The sequence below is a fragment of the Phyllobates terribilis genome, unplaced genomic scaffold, assembly GCF_046119375.1.
Source record: "Phyllobates terribilis strain yellow unplaced genomic scaffold, ASM4611937v1 Scaffold_5__5_contigs__length_657084704, whole genome shotgun sequence".
Taxonomy (NCBI): domain Eukaryota; kingdom Metazoa; phylum Chordata; class Amphibia; order Anura; family Dendrobatidae; genus Phyllobates; species Phyllobates terribilis.
Genome location: NW_027362765.1, coordinates 392,676,702 through 392,693,260, shown reverse-complemented (window position 1 = coordinate 392,693,260; position 16,559 = coordinate 392,676,702). Strand labels below are relative to the sequence as shown.

At 49.8% G+C, this 16,559-nt stretch overlaps 1 protein-coding gene across 4 annotated transcripts in view; it reads left to right on the top strand.

Moving 5' to 3' along the window:
* Positions 1–16,559, top strand: part of CRTAC1 (cartilage acidic protein 1) — a 751,919-nt gene that overhangs the window by 412,580 nt on the left and 322,780 nt on the right. The gene's annotated exons all lie outside the window — the stretch shown is intronic.

Genomic DNA, 16,559 nt, shown 5'->3' with positions numbered 1-16,559 from the left:
ACTATCCCTGGGCAAAATATGGTGACCCCAACACAGTATGATGCCCCAACTGTGATTGCCACACAGCCCTCCATACAGTATAATGGTCCCCACACCCCTCCACTCAGTATGATGGCCAAAAACACAATCATACACACTGTATAATGGCCCCCACTAGCCCTCCAAACAGTGTAATGGCCTCCACACAGCCCTCCAAACAGCATACTCTCCCCTACACAGCCCTCTATACAGTATGATGGACCTCACAAAAACCTTCACACAGTATAATTGCTTGCATACAGTATAATGGCCCCCACATAGCCCTCCAAACAGCATAATGCCCCCCACATAGACCTGCAAACAGTATAATGGCCCCACTTTAGTCCTACATACAGTATAATGCCTCGCCACATAGACCTGCATACAGTGTAATGGCCCCCCACATATACCTACAAACAGTATAATGCCCCCCCCAAATAGAACTGCAAACAGTATATTCGCCCCCATATAGTCCTGAAAACAGTATAATGGGCCCCACATAGCCCTCCATACAGTATTATGGGCCCTATATAGTCCTCCATACAGTATTATGGGCCCTATATAGTCCACCTGACAGTATTATCGGCCACATATAGTCCTCCCTACAGTATTTTGGACCCCATGTAGTCCTCCATACATTAGCATGGGTCCCATATAGTCTTCCATACAGTATTATTGGCCCCATATAATCCTCCATACAGTATTATGGGTCCAATATAGTCCTCCATACAGTATTTAGTCCTTCATACAGTATTATGGGTCCCAAATAGTCCTCCATACAGTATTATGAGCCCCATATAGTCCTCCATACATTATTATGTGTCCCATGTAGTCTTTCATACAATATTATGGGTCCCATATAGTCCTTCATATAGTATAATGGGCCCCACATTAAAAATAAATAAACAAATACTCACCTCTGCCCATTCCCCTGCACCTCCGGTCTCTGCAGCGCGTCTTCTGACCTTCTGTACTGCTCGGCATAGAGGGCCCGCTGTAGTGACGTCATCGTGCCCTCGGCACTGAGACATCACAGAGCTCATATGCAGAGGGGTAATGATGGGAGAGGTAGTGTCAGCTCATGGCTGTAGCGTCGGCGTCCCTGCCTCCTGCTAGGCAGGGACGCTGTTCCCCTCACCTCTCCACTCCGTGCCCGGCGTCGTCCTCTCGCTCTGCTGGCAGCGCGCGCTGCTTCCCGGCCACTGTGCTTAGGGCGCGCGCGCGCTCCCCCTCTCTTAAAGGGGCCGCGCGCGCCGTCCTAAGGTGTCCCCGGCCAATGGCCGGAGGACCTCACCATATATAAGGCACCTCCTCCAAAATGGAGGTGCCCGAGCAATGTTGTTGCAAAGCCTTCACTCTGCTTCAGCCCTCAGGTCCCGTTACTAGTTACCTGCCAGTCACCTGTTTGATTCCTGCTTGATACCTGCCTGATATCCGTTTACCTGCTTGCAAGCCTGCGGTCCGACGGTCTGCCTTCCGACACCTGTCAGTCTGTCTATGGACCAGCCTGCCCGCTCACCTGGGAGCGCTCTCCCGCTACCTGCCTGCTAGCCTACCTGGAGGCTCCGCCGTCACTTGCCGTGACCACCTGCCTGTCCAGAGACTCTTGCCTGCTCACCTGGGAGCGCTCACCTGCTACCTGCCTGCTAGCCTACCTGGAGGCTCCGCCGTCACTTGCCGTGACCACCTGCCTTTCCAGAGACTCTTGCCTGCTCACCTGGGAGCGCTCACCTGCTACTTGCCTGCTAGCCTACCTGGAGGCTCCGCCGTCACTTGCCGTGACCACCTGCCTGTCCAAAGACTCTCGCCCGCTCACCTGGGAGCGCTCACCAGCCACCTGCCTGCTGTCCTTCTACCCAGAGACTGTCCCTGTCACTTGCCGTGAGTACCTGCCCTTCTACCCAGAGACTGTCCCTGTCACTTGCCGTGACTACCTGCCCTTCTACCCAGAGACTGTCCCTGTCACTTGCCGTGACTACCTGCCCTTCTACCCAGAGACTGTCCCTGTCACTTGCCGAGACTACCTGCCCGTCTTCCCTGGGAGCCATCCGCTTCCTTACAAGGACCGCCCCCTTGTATAGTTGCTCAGAGGTTCCGCCTCCCAGACCCGTTAGTTTGCTCGGGCCATGGAACCCGGTGGCTCCCAAGCTCCCTCGCTCTCGGACCTATGTCATGAACTGTCCCGTCAGAGGTCCCAACAGGAGTCCATCCTGAGTCATCTGCGGAATGTCAACTCTCGCCTGGACACTCTGACTGCTCCACCAGCAACCACCGCTAGTGTCATGACTAGCAGCCTGGCAGCGCCGCTGCCCACCAATACCATGGCATCCTGCCCCGGACCCCGGCTTTCTGCACCTCCTCGCTTCGGAGGCGACCCCGCTCAAGCTCTGGGCTTCATAAACCAGTGCACCCTGCACTTTGAACTCCTGTCCCACCAGTTTATCTCCGAGCGGGCCAAAGTAGCCTTCATCATGTCCCATCTCACGGGGGAGGCACTGGCTTGGCTAAATCCTCTATGGGAGAGAGGAGACCCCCTGGTGTCCAACCTGCCAGCCTTTCTCACGGCTTTCCGGAAAGTCTTCGACGAACCCGGACGGAAGACCTCATCCGCATCATCTCTGCTACGCCTCCATCAAGGAAATCTCACCGTGGGCCAAAATGCCATACGGTTCCGTACCCTTGCTTCGGAGCTGGCCTGGGATAACGACGCCCTGGTGTCTGTTTTTTGGGAGGGTCTGTCCGGCCATATTAAAGATGAACTCGCCGGTCGGGACATACCTACCACACTCGACGACTTAATAACTCTTGCCACCCGGATTGACATCCGGTTCCAGGAACGCGCCAAAGAGGTCACCCGTGAGAGGAGGTTTCCACGTCTAGCCCCTACCTTTCAGAAATCTGTCACTTCTCCCGCTACTCCCCAGGCACACTCACCCGAGCCTATGCAGGTCGACCAGACCAAGATGGTCAAAACCCGTCAAGAGTTACGCCGTGCCGAGGGGAGCTGCTTCTACTGTGGCAGTAAGGAGCACCTGATCCGTTCCTGCCCGGAGAGGTCGGGAAACGCCTGTGTCTAGGATCGGTCATAGAGGTCGTCCTAGACAAGAGTAAACCCTCTCCATCTCTGTTACTGTCGGTCTCTATCATCTGCGGGGAGAACCGTTATTTTGAACTAGCCCAACTTGACTCTGGAGCTGCCGGAAATCTCATTTCTCAGTCTCTGGTAGAGAAATACCGCATTCCCACCAAACCTCTAGCTGTACCCTTATCTGTCGCTGCCGTGGATGGGGGCCTCTTACCACATCCCATCCAACTCATCACCGAATCCATAACCCTGCAGGTGGGAATGCTGCACTCTGAGAGCATCTTCTTTCATGTTCTGCCTGGACTCTCTCACGCCCTCTTTCTAGGCCTACCTTGGCTTCAGAGACATGCACCCGTGCTTGATTGGCAGACCGGAGAAGTCCTTCGCTGGGGACAGGACTGCCATAAGACTTGTTTAGTTCCCGTCCATCCTGTCCGTCCTTCTCCTACTCCAGCCAATCTACCTGGTCTTCCGGCTCCTTATTGGTCGTATGCGGACGTCTTTAATAAAAAGGAGGCAGAGACATTACCCCCTCATAGACCATACGACTGCCCAATCGACCTGATGCCCGGCGCTACTCCTCCCCGTGGGCGCATTTACCCTTTGTCCGCTGCTGAGACCCGATCCATGTCAGAATATATTGAGGAGAACCTGGCCCGGGGGTTCATCCGGAAATCTACTTCCCCGGCGGAAGCAGGCTTCTTCTTCGTCAAAAAGAAGGACGGCTCACTCTGTCCCTGTATAGACTATAGAGGCCTTAACCAGATCACGGTGAAGAATAAATACCCCCTTCCGCTCATTCCGGAATTATTTGACCGTCTGAGGGGGGCTAGAATCTTCACCAAGCTGGACCTCCGTGGGGCGTATAACCTGGTCCGTATCCGTCAAGGGGATGAATGGAAGACGGCATTCAACACCCGGGACGGCCACTATGAATACCTGGTAATGCCCTTCGGTCTCTGTAACGCTCCTGCCGTCTTTCAAGAGTTGGTCAATGACATCTTCCGGGACCTTCTCTACTCCTGCGTAGTGGTGTACCTGGACGACATCTTGGTCTTCTCTCCGGATTTCCCCACACACCGGAGGGATGTTCGTCAGGTTCTGCTCAGGCTCAGGCAGAACCACCTCTACGCCAAATATGAGAAGTGCCTCTTTGAGCAGACCTCGCTTCCGTTTTTGGGCTACATAATTTCTCAGACCGGCCTTCGAATGGATCCTGAGAAACTGTCTGCCATCGAGAAGTGGCCTCGACCAGAGGGGTTGAAGGCTATTCAGCGGTTCCTGGGCTTCGCCAACTACTACCGTCTCTTCATACCGCACTTCTCTTCCCGGACTGCCCCTATCTCTGCGCTCACCCGTAAGGGCACTAATCCCAGAGAATGGCCGCCCGAAGCAGAGGAAGCCTTTCTTTCCTTAAAACAGGCTTTCTCTTCCGCCCCGGTGCTGCATCGCCCGGACGGCAACAAGCAATTCTTCCTGGAAGTTGACGCCTCCTCTTCTCCTCTTCCGGAGCCGGAGCGGTACTTACCCAAAAATCGTCTTCCGGGAGAATGGTAACTTGCGGCTTCTTCTCCAAACTCTTCTCCTCTTCCGAGCGCAACTATTCTATAGGAGACCGAGAGTTATTGGCCATTAAGCTGGCATTGGAGGAGTGGCGTTACCTGCTCGAGGGGGCTCTTCACCCGGTAATAATTTACACGGACCACAAGAACTTGGCTTACCTCCAGAGTGCCCAGAGACTTAACCCGCGCCAAGCCCGGTGGTCCTTGTTTTTTCCTCGCTTTGATTTTGTTCTTCATTTTCGCCCGGCTGACAAAAACATCAAAGCTGATGCCTTGTCCCGATCCTTCCTGGTGTCTGATCTTGAGGAGGAACCTAAACACCTCATCGATCCCGCCAGAATAATGCAGGTGGCCCCCGTGAGTCTAAATCGTCTCCCTCCCGGTAAGACGTTCGTAACGGTACCTGATCGGAGAAGATCCTACACTGGGGTCACTCGTCTAAGCTTGCTGGCCACGCCGGTCAGAAAAAGACCCTCCAGCTTATCACCCGGCACTACTGGTGGCCTACCCTGCACAAGGACGTAATAGACTTTGTTTCTGCCTGTGTGTCCTGTGCCCGCAACAAGGTTCCGAGACACCTGCCAGGCGGTCGCCTCCTTCCTCTTCCAGTACCTGCTGCCCCCTGGCAGCATATAGCTATGGACTTCATAACAGATCTCCCTGTCTCTGCCGGTTGTACGGTCATTTGGGTGGTCGCTGACCGCTTTTCCAAAATGGCTCATTTCATTCCCCTGCCAGGCCTCCCGTCTGCACCCGAGCTGGCTAAAGACTTTATCCGCCACATCTTCCGTCTCCATGGCCTGCCCCTCCACATCGTGTCGGATCGTGGGGTCCAGTTCACCTCACGCTTCTGGAGAGCCACATGCAAGCTGCTAGACGTCACCCTGGACTTCTCCTCCGCATACCACCCACAGTCCATTGGTCAAGTGGAGCGGATCAATCAGATCCTGACCAGTTACCTCCGGCACTTTGTTAATGCCCACCATTCAGACTGGGTGGATCTCCTACCATGGGCCGAATTCTCTTACAATAATCACGAGAGCGAATCTTCCTCCAAGTCCCCGTTTTTTGTAGTCTTCGGTCAGCATCCTCGGATCCCATTTCCCGTCTCCACCTCGGTGGACAATCCGGCTGCGGAATCTCTCGTTAGCAAATTTTCCTCCATTTGGGAGAGTACCCGATCCGCACTCCTTCTGTCGTCCGAGCGGATGAAAAAACACGCTGACAAGAAACGCCTGGATCCTCCACAATTCCGTCCTGGAGATAAAGTCTGGCTCTCGTCCAAGTATGTCCGGCTCAAGATTCCTTCCTACAAGTTAGGGCCTCGGTTCATCGGCCCACTGGAAGTTATCAAACAAATCAACCCAGTGGCCTATAAATTGAAACTCCTGGCCAACTTGCAGATCCCTAACTCCTTCCATGTATCTCTCCTCAAACCCGTGGTACTTAACTCTTTTTCCAAGTCTACAGGTACGCCTCCTGCTCCAGTTTCCGCTGAAAACGAGTTTAAGGTAGAGAACATTCTGGCCACCAAAAGGGTAAGAGGAAAAACCTTGTTTCTGGTAGATTGGAAGGGGTTTGGTCCTGAGGAGAGAACTTGGGAGCCCCGGGAGAACATCCATGCCCCTCTCATCCTTGATAAATTTCTGTCTGGCCTAAAAAAGGGGGGGCCTAATGGGGGGGGTACTGTAGCGTCGGCGTCCCTGCCTCCTGCTAGGCAGGGACGCTGTTCCCCTCACCTCTCCGCTCCGTGCCTGGCGTCCTCCTCCCGCTCTGCTGGCAGCGCGTGCTGCTTCCCGGCCACTGTGCTTAGGGCGCGCGCGCGCGCGCTCCCCCTCTCTTAAAGGGGCCGTGCGCGCCGTCCTAAGGAGTCCCCGGCCAATGGCCGGAGGACCTCACCATATATAAGGCACCTCCTCCAAAATGGAGGTGCCCGAGCAATGTTGTTGCAAAGCCTTCACTCTGCTTGATACCTGCCTGATATCCGTTTACCTGCTTGCAAGCCTGCGGTCCGACGGTCTGCCTTCCGACACCTGTCAGTCTGTCTATGGACCAGCCTGCCCGCTCACCTGGGAGCGCTCTCCTGCTACCTGCCTGCTAGCCTACCTGGAGGCTCCGCCGTCACTTGCCGTGACCACCTGCCTGTCCAGAGACTCTTGCCTGCTCACCTGGGAGCGCTCACCTGCTACCTGCCTGCTAGCCTACCTGGAGGCTCCGCCATCACTTGCCGCGACCACCTGCCTGTCCAGAGACTCTTGCCTGCTCACCTGGGAGCGCTCACCTGCTACCTGCCTGCTAGCCTACCTGGAGGCTCCGCCGTCACTTGCCGTGACCACCTGCCTGTCCAGAGACTCTTGCCTGCTCACCTGGGAGCACTCACCTGCTACCTGCCTGCTAGCCTACCTGGAGGCTCTGCCGTCACTTGCCGTGACCACCTGCCTGTCCAAAGACTCTCGCCCGCTCACCTGGGAGCGCTCACCAGCCACCTGCCTGCTGTCCTTCTACCCAGAGACTGTCCCTGTCACTTGCCGTGAGTACCCGTCCTTCTACCCAGAGACTGTCCCTGTCACTTGCCGTGACTACCTGCCCTTCTACCCAGAGACTGTCCCTGTCACTTGCCGTGACTACCTGCCCTTCTACCCAGAGACTGTCCCTGTCATTTGCTGAGACTACCTGCCCGTCTTCACTTGCTCAGAGGTTCCGCCTCCCAGACCCGTTACAATGGCTCCTTCTCCCATCATTATTTCCAACTGTATCAGCATCCAGGATTGGGGTTGAGCCCGGTGCTGGGACCAGGCCTCCTGACTCACGGGCCCCATAGTGGTCACTCGGTCTGCCGCCATTGGCGGTATGCCACTGCAGGACGAAAACCAAACCACTTGGGTGACTGGTCCAAAAGGCTGGTCCCTGCTGGCTTCTCGACATCCGCTTGACTGACAGGTCTCCATATGTCTGTGTAGGGAAAGACCTATCAGTCACAAGGAGCGAGGCAGGGACAAGCTGCCGGGGACCTACCTCTTGGACTAGTCCATGACCAGCTTTTAAATGTATATTTTTTTCAGAAATGCCACAGCATTTCAGCATAAAACATACTTGGCTGAAAGAGCAGTTGTCTGATTCCTGCTGCCCACGGATCACTCAGCATGCATCAGCTGTCAGGTTATCTTTAAGTTGGATTGTGTCTTCAAAGTCAGTACAGGTTATTTGCAAGTTTATCATTCTCCTTACTTGGTTGATCGTGTGCACCTATTAAGATTTTGCAGCATTCTGATCTCCATGGTCTTATTCTTATGGGTTAGTTCAATAGATTTATGGAATGTCGGGGAGTAGTGGGTGTTATACAGATCCTAGTATGTGGCCATGGTATGGCCTTGTCTATCCAGCCTAAATGCATATTTAAAGGGGATTTCCACCACTTTGACATTGATGTCCTAATAATATCATAATGGCAGGTGGTTGTAAACTGTGTACGGAGAGGAATACCACAGCTCTATCACTGCATAATGGCCACTGCACTGCAGATCAGCTCTTCTTGAATTAATAGGATCTGATCTGCAGCACCCAGGAGCAGACACTAATCAGTGCCAGAGCTGCTGTGTTCCTCTCTTTGCACTGATTTTCGGACAGCCGGGTGTTGGCCCCTTATGATCTAATATTGATGACCTATCCTAAGCATGTTCTATAAACGGTACTATATCCTATCCACATGACAGGTGACAGTTGTATAATCACTTGGAGTCTGACTGCTGAGCCCTAAGTCCCCTATGTGCATGAAGCATTAGTGAGCATGTCCACTACTTCTTTTTCCTATCTATGACTTCTATATTTAAATAAATATATATATATATATACACTATATATATATATAAACACAGGGGACTTTGAGCCCATACTTGTTTCAAAGGGGGTCCCAGCTGTTGGACTCCCAAGGTTATTATATATTTTAAGGAGGAAGCAGGTTACGCTGTGGATGATGGCCGTTTTGGGTATAACATGCTTCTATGTGGGACCTGTAGAAGCATTGTTATATGCGAAATAGCCGTTGTCTACAGCGCAACCCGCTTCCGGCTTAAAATTATTTTAATTATGTTATCACGACACTGCGACAGAGAAGAGCCAGAAGACCGCAGCATCTGATTACACAAGCTCATACACTGATTAGAAGTACTTGCAGTGCAGGGGTTAATTTGTTCAGCTTGGAGTCTCTGAAGCTTCCCAGCTTGGATGATCTCAGCTTTTCAGTATTGGCCACTCCCCTCTGCTATTTATACTCTCCTCTAGGAATCTGGATTGCCAGCGTTAAGTCTTGTACTGCCTGGTGAGGAGTGTTTGGTAGAGACATTTTGGAGAATTGTTCTGTGCCTGTTGTTTGGTGTTTCGGCTGTGTGTATAGTCCCCATCCTCTCCTATTTAGTTTACCGACCTAATCTCTGAGGTGTTTCCCTCTGTTGTCTGTGGGTGCATATTTGTATAATTGGCATTTTCAGTTATCCCTGTACATCTTTTTTTGTCCGGTTTGTGTATTTACATACATTATTCCTCCCCACTTCCCTGGATGGGGGAGGGGGCTTATTCTGGAGCTCAAAGAGGCACATGTCCCCAGCGTCTTCACCATCAGAAATAACCTGGGAGCAGGGATAGCTAGGTTGCCCCTAGCATTAGGGACAGGGAAGGAGCCCCTGTTCCCTGGTTATCAGCAACAGAATCGTGACAGATGTTCTAATAAAGAGAATTTTATGGGTGGTGAGTGCCATTTTTTTTCTAATTTTTGAAGCATTAAAAACAATTATCTTTCTTCAAGTTGAGAACCAAGAGATTCATGTAGCTTCATGGTATGTCCTACAAGTCGTATTTGAGGGGTTCTGATTGTATCTAACCGCCTTTTTTGCTTTTCTGTATATTTTTGGGGTATATATCTTTTCTGCCCACCGGCTGGTCCTCTTCCTTCTACTGTCACGTGCCACATCTCCGAACTCTTCACTAAACGCCAGGACTTCTTGCCGCACCCAAGCCTCAGAGGTCACTGCATGTTGTAAGGTCGCAATGTTGTGATGTCAAGACATGGGCCACGAACTTATGACGCGCAATGACCTATGAGGCCTCGATGTGACAGTAACCCTGGAGAGTCTGGAGATGCAGCACGTGACGGTGGAAAGAAGACCGGCCAGCACGCAGCGAGCAGTTGGTTGGCTGGAGAGGTTAACAACGATGTTTTTTTTGCCATTCCTGTTTCACGTTACATACAAATTCGAGTTACAAACAATCCTACCAAACCTGTCAATATCTTAAAGTCAATCTTTTCAGGCTGCGTGCCCACGGTGCGGATTACAAGCGTTTTTGATGCGGAATTTCCGCAGCGGAAACGCTTGTAGAACGCTTGGTAATCCGCACCCCATGGTCCCCAATGAGAATCCGCAAGTTCTATGCCCATGCTGCGGATTTTTCCACAGCGTTTATGCTGCGTTCAAAAATCCGCAGCATGTTCATTAATTTTGCGTTTCCGCAAGCGGAATTGCCTTATTCAATGCATGAAAAAACGCAAGGCAATTCCGCATGTCGAAAATGCGCGATAAACGCTTGCGGAATTCTGCACGCGTTTTTCCGGGAGAGGACTTGCAGAAATGAAGCAGAAATTTTCTGCTTCATTTCTGCATCGTGGGCACATAGCCTTAATGCTAAATCTACACCTAAGTATATTTTATTACCAAACTTGTGTAACTTGAATATCCTGGACCCCAATGTGTAACTGGACCCACCACCTAAAATATGCCACTTATAAAACTTGTGGCTTTTTACGTGACACAGAGGCTTTTGGGTTCCTTCAGGTACCAGGGTGCAGGTGCAGCTGCTGCCTCTGCACCACCCATAGTTCCGCCGTTGCTGGCCAGTGATCAGAGCCGCTGTCTTATGTATCTTTTTATTCTTCTCTATGATGCAGACTGTATATCTCTGAGTAGTTATTGTGGCTCCAAAGTCTGTGCCTGAAAGTGACAGAAATACAAATCGCTTAAACACCTTTCATGTAATAGATTCTACAAGGTATTCTAAGAGTTGAGCTGAGTATAAATGATGCATTTAAATCTCCTTAGTCCTGCCATGATTGATCTGGACTAGAAGGGCTTTGCAGCTTCAGGGGTTGCAGTACTTCATGTTCAGAACTTCATGTCCTAGAGAATTACAGTTCTGCACCATATATTTAACTCTGTAGCATCCTGCATGCGAAAAGCCAGAAAGTCATTTACTTCCCCATTGGCATTATATTTTAGAGGTTTTTTTATATCCTTCTTTTATGTGGTTGAAACTTCTTACATATTTTTGAAAATATAATAAAAAATGAATTCTCAGTGGTTGATACCTGTTAATGGCTAACTGAAACAATAAGTAGCAAACTGGCAAGACTTCACTTAGCCATTAAAAGGTATATCGACCACTGAGGACTTTCAATTTGGATTATTTTTCTATCTATTGGCTAAAATAGTACAAAAATATATTTTTCCTGTTACATCTGTTTATTGTTTCTTTTTTGTTATCATTATTTGTGTTAGTTTTTTGGTACATAGACCTTTGGCATGTGGTTGTAGTTTGCTTTGGAGAGATCTGCCCAGCTCAGACTGTCCCTCTGCCGTTCGCATCTCCGTTTTGCTCTTGGAATCCAAGACTTGTATGTTGAGAAACTGAGCAAAACTCCCCTCTCTAGACAAATAGAATTGCTAACAGGGCTATAAAAAAATGACTAGCTAGCTAGATAGATAGATAGATAAAGACAAGACCTGCAAAGCCTTCTATGCCATCTGAAGGAAACTCTACCAGCCTCAAGTGAGGTTCTGGTGAAGAATCTTCGATTCCATGATTGTCTCAATCCTCCTGTACGGCACTGAAATATGGGGCCCTTGGACATACCAAGGTGGGATTCCAGCCCAACAGAAATATTCCACCTTGAATTCTGTAAGCACCTTCTCCAGGTCCACTAGAGCACCTCCAACAGTGCCTGCCGGGCACTGAGCTGAGCAGATTCCCTCTACACCTAGTAGTTCTGAAGAGGGCAGTGTCATTCCAGACTCCCATCATCATAAAGCCCTGCTACATGTAGGTGGTCCACATGAACTAGGCCCCTTGAACTGCTCACCCAAGCACAACCTACCTGAAACACCAATCACAGTAGCCGGACAAAAGCCAGAATTATGAAGATGGTAGACAAGGGCCTGGAGAGGTATGTCAGTGACTGGAGGAACGATATCATCAGCACACAGAAACTGAACATGTACTGGAATCTACAGAGAGACTACAGGCTGGCTCCATATCTGGAGAAACTCCCGGACCCCAGAGACCGCCAGATCCTGAGCTACTATAGACTCAGTGCCCTCAATCTGGCCATTGAGGTCGGCCGGCACAGGCAGAGCTACAAGCCCAGAGAGGACAGACTGTGTCCACACTGCGACATGGAGGCCCTGGATGATGAGTCCCACTTCCTGCTACACTGCAGCAAATACTCAGCAATGAGGGACACTCACTTCAGGAGACTCCCTGATTTCTTCCTGGATTTCAGCTGCATGAAAGAGGAAAAAAAACATATATCCTGCTAGGGGGAAGAAGAGAGCGCGGTGGAGATAGCCACAAAGTATTTGAGTGCATGCCATATGCTGCGAGAAAGATTACTATGATATGCCATGGGCTTCCATAGACCCCACCATCGATGTGTCCCATCCATCGTTCCTACAGTCCCTATCCCTATTCCCTACTGTATGTGCTTTGGAAAAATTATTTTTTATTTGGTCTTGACAATAAAGCTTCTGCTTTGATAGACAGATAGATATGGGATAGATAGATATGATAGATAGATAGATAGATAGATAGATAGATAGATAGACTTATCTATCTATCTATCTATGTTTCATAAACTTTGGCGCATGCGCATTGTAACTTCAGGAGCACCGAGAGCGGCGTGGATAACATTGATATAGTTATTATGGTGGGGTGAGTCATTATCAGTATTATAATTAGATATGAATTGCACATGAGATAATTATGGTCAATTAATGTTTATTATGAATGTATACACTCACAAGGATGATGAATTTATCTATAATATAACCAGGGATGAGTCCTTCTGTCCGAAGCCTCGATAGACTGAGCATGCTCAGAATGGCGCCATGATGACAATATGTCCAGGACAACAGACAGAGAGAGAAAGAAACATTTGTGAGTGAGTACACCCACATACTATCAGTACATTATATATACAGCACTCAGCATAAGTGAGTACACCCCCCTGTATGCTCAGTACATACAACGCTCAGCGTGAGTGAGTACACCCCCCTGTATTCATTCAGCGTTAGTGAGTACACCACCCTGTATTCTCAGTACATTATATATACAGCACTCAGCGTAAGTGAGTACACCCCCCTGTATTATCAGTACATTATACATACAGTGTTCAGCGTAAGTGAGTACACCACCCTGTATTCTCAGTACGTTATATATACAGTGTTCAGCGTAAGTGAGTACACCCCCTGTATTCTCAGTACACACAGCGCTCAGCGTGAGTGAGTACACCCCCTGTATTCATTCAGCGTTAGTGAGTACACCACCCTGTATTCTCAGTACATTATATATACAGCACTCAGCATAAGTGAGTACACCCCCCTGTATTCATTCAGCGTTAGTGAGTACACCCCCCTGTATTTTCAGTACGTTATATATACAGTGTTCAGCGTAAGTGAGTACACCCCCCTGTATTCTCAGTATATTATATCTACAGTGTTCAGCGTAAGTGAGTACACCCCCTGTATTCTCAGTACATTATATATACAGTGCTCAGCATAAGTGAGTACACCCCCCCTGTATTCTCAGTACTTTATACATACAGGGCTCAGTGTAAATGAGTACACCCCCCTGTATTCTCAGTAGATTATACATACAGCGCTCAGCGTAAATTAGTATGACGCGCCCCCTGGGCCGTGTGTAGAGGAATACCCGGAGCCGGGTCTCTATGTAATGCTGGGGGTTGTAGTCTCCGTGGCGGCGACCCGGTCCCGTGGCTCAGGGTGGTCAAACCAGTGGCGGATCTGTTTACTTGTTTTTTTTTAATGTTTAGATGTCCGACTACGCCACCCGTGGATTGCGATCACTGAGAACCGCCGCTGCGGGGCAGACCACTGAGGCTGATGTGTGCGCAGCAGAGGGTAGTATAACTCCCCACGGGAGGAGTATAGCCTCAGGGCAGCATGTGTGAATGGTGAGGGTTGTGGTGCATAGGCGCAGCAGAAATGACTCAAAGTCCGTGCAGTGCAGTTCGGGGTCTTTACTGTTGGTAATGAAGGAGACCCTGCCGGAAGTACTGGCTAACATTAGAGGCCTGGTCAGTCTATGAGCGAACAAGCGTCCCCCTGGCCAGGTGGAGGTGTAGGCCTTCCGGTCTGACTGCACTCTTCCTGGCTACCTTGCTGTAGTCGTGTAGTAGCCCACGTCCCTGAGTGTACCGTGTGGTGCTCAACCTTATGGCTGGTGACTTGGGGCCTTTGGTTCCTTCCGCTCCTCGATGGCGGTGCCGGTCCCTTGCGTGTGACTGAGCCTCCGGGCTTTCTATGGCCAGAGGACCTGAAATCCCCTGCCAGGTGGTTTCTGCTGCTGGATGTTAATATCCTCACAGCCTCGGACTCCGGTGTCCGGTTCTCTGCGTCTTCCGCCAGGACAAGCTCTGCTAGCTTCCAGTCCCTGGCCTTCAGCTCCTGGCTCCTACAGAGCTCCTTGCTGCTTCTCTGTCCCTTCCTCTGGAGCTAGACTCAACTCTACTCTCTAACCCCGCCCCAGATCCAGTTTATAAAGGGCAGGTTCCTCCCCTCCCTGGACTGGGGCAGGAGGTGTTGCATGCAAATGTGCTCCTGACCAGGAAAACCCATGCTCGCTCTCAGACATAGCATTTCTACCACTGTGGCAACCAGACCCCTGGGGTGCCACAAGTACACCTCCTCTATTCTCAGTATGTTATACATACAGCACTCAACGTAAGTGAGTGCACCCCCTGTATTCTCAGCACGTTACATCTACAGCACTCAGCGTAAGTGAGTACACCCCCTTGTATTCTCAGCACGTTATACATACAGTGTTCAGCGTAAGTGAATAGACCCCCCTGTATTCTCAGTACGTTATACATACAGTGTTCAGCGTAAGTGAGTACACCCCCCTGTATTCTCAGTATGTTAGATATACAGCGCTCAGCGTCATTACACCCCCCTGTATTCTCAGTACGTTATATATAAAGTGATCAGCGTAAGTGAGTACACCCCCCTGTATTCTCAGTATATTATATCTACAGTGCTCAGCGTAAGTGAATACACCCCCCTGTATTCTCAGTACATTATATATACAGTGCTCAGCGTAAAGAGTACACCCCCCTGTATTCTCAGTACATTATACATACAGCCCATCAGCGTAAATTAGTACACCTCCTCTATTCTCAATATGTTATACATACAGCGCTCAACGTAAGTGAGTGCACCCCCTGTATTCTCAGCACGTTACATCTATAGCACTCAGCGTAAGTGAGTACACCCCCCTGTATTCTCAGTACGTTATACATACTGTGTTCAGCGTAAGTGAGTACACCCCCTGTATTCTCAGTACGTTATACATACAGCGCTCAGCGTAAGTGAGTACACCCCCTGTATTTTCAGTACATTATATACATGACGCTCAACGTGAGTACACCCCCTGTATTCTCAGTACATTATACATACAGCGCTCAGCGTAAGTGAGTGCACCCCCTGTATTCTCAGTATGTTATATATATATATATACAGCGTTCAGCGTGAGTACACCCCCTGTATTCTCAGTACATTATACATACAGCGCTCAGCGTAAGTGAGTGCACCCCCTGTATTCTCAGTATGTTATATATATATACAGCGTTCAGCGTAATTGAGTACACCCCCTGTATTCTCAGTATGTTATATATACAGCGTTCAGCGTAAGTGAGTACACCCCCCTGTATTCTCAGTATGTTATACACACGACGCTCAGCGTGAGTACACCCCCCTGTATTCTCAGTACATTATATATACAGCGCTCAGTGTAAGTGAGTACACCCCCCTGTATTCTCAGTACATTATACATACAGCGCTCAGCGTAAGTGAGTACACCCCCCTGTATTCTCAGTACATTATATATACAGCGCTCAGTGTAAGTGAGTACACACCCCAGTATTCTCAGTACGTTACATCTACAGCGCTCAGCATAAGTGAGTACACCCCCCTGTATTCTCAGTACGTTACATCTACAGCGCTCAGCATAAGTGAGTACACCCCCTGTATTCTCAGTATGTTATATATACAGCGTTAAGCGTAAGTGAGTACACCCCCCTGTATTCTCAGTATGTTATACACACGACGCTCAGCGTGAGTACACCCCCCTGTATTCTCAGTACGTTATACATACAGCGCTCAGCGTAAGTGAGTACACCCCTCTGTATTCTCAGTACATTATATATACAGCGCTCAGTGTAAGTGAGTACACACCCCAGTATTTTCAGTACGTTACATCTACAGCGCTCAGCATAAGTGAGTACACACCGCTGTATTCTCAGTACGTTATACATACAGCGCTCAGCATAAGTGAGTACACCCCCCTGTATTCTCAGTACGTTATACATACAGCGCTCAGCGTAAGAGAGTACACCCCCCTGTATTCTCAGTATGTTATACACACGACGCTCAGCGTGAGTACACCCCCCTGTATTCTCAGTACGTTATACACACGACGCTCAGCGTGAGTACACCCCCCTGTATTCTCAGTACGTTATATATGCAGCGCTCAGCGTAAGTGAGTACACCCCCCTGTATTCTCAGTACATTATATATACAGCGCTCAGCGTAAGTGAGTACACCTCCCTGTATTCT